The sequence below is a fragment of the Suncus etruscus genome, chromosome 6 (genome assembly GCF_024139225.1).
Source record: "Suncus etruscus isolate mSunEtr1 chromosome 6, mSunEtr1.pri.cur, whole genome shotgun sequence".
Lineage (NCBI taxonomy): Eukaryota > Metazoa > Chordata > Mammalia > Eulipotyphla > Soricidae > Suncus > Suncus etruscus.
Genome location: NC_064853.1, coordinates 56691181 through 56692257, shown reverse-complemented (window position 1 = coordinate 56692257; position 1077 = coordinate 56691181).

Below are 1077 nucleotides of genomic sequence, written 5' to 3'. Positions count from 1 at the left end.
AGCCCCAATAAAAAATATAGTATTTTATTATAATTTATTTGAGCACCATGGTTACAAAAATGTTCATAGTTGGGTTTCAGTCATCAAATTTATACCACCTTTCAATAGTGTAACTTTTCCATCACCAATGTTTCCCATTTGCCTCCTCCCCACCTCCTTCATATCTTTAGGACAGGCAATCTGCTTCTCTCTCTCTCTCATTGTCATGGTAGTTGTTGGTGCAGTTATTTCTCTAACTGTACTCATTACTCTTGTGGTAAGCTTCATATCACAGACTGGTCCTTTCGGCCTGCATCTCTATTGGATTTGGGTAAAATTACCATACTGTCTTTTATTTGTCATAAATACCACATATGAATGAGACTATTCTGTGTCTATCTCTCTCCCTCTGACTCATTTTATTCAGCATAATAATCTCCATGTCCATCCATATATAGGCAAATTTCATGACTTCTTTTTTTTTTAACAGCTTCATAGTATTCTATTGTGTGGTGTATCACTGTTTCTTTAGCCACTAATAATGTTGTCAGGTATCTGAGTTGTTTCCAGATTCTGGCTATTGTAAATAGCACTGCAATGAATATAGGAGTGCAGAGGGTATTTTTGTGTTCTTAGGGTATATTCCTGGGAATGATATTGCTGGATCATATTAGAGCTTAATTTCCAGTGTTGTTTTTTTTTTTGAGGAATATACATATTGTTTACCAGAAAAGCTGGACTAGACAGCATTCTCATCAGCAGTGAATGAGAGTTCCTCCCATCACACATCTATGCTAACATTAGTTTTTCTTGTTCTTTGTGACATGATATAATACCCCATTGTTATTTTAATATGTATCTCCATAATTAGTGATTTGGAGCATTTTTTCATATGCCTTTTAGTCATATGTATTTTTTGAGAAAATGTCTGTTCATTTCTTCTGCCCATTTTTTGATGGGATTAGATTTTTTTTTCTTGTTAAGTTTTATCAGTACCTTGTATATCTTAGATATTTAGCCCCATATTCTGATGGTTATTGAGTGAATAGTTTCTCCCATTTTGTGGATGGCCTTTTCCTTCCTACTCACTATTTTCTT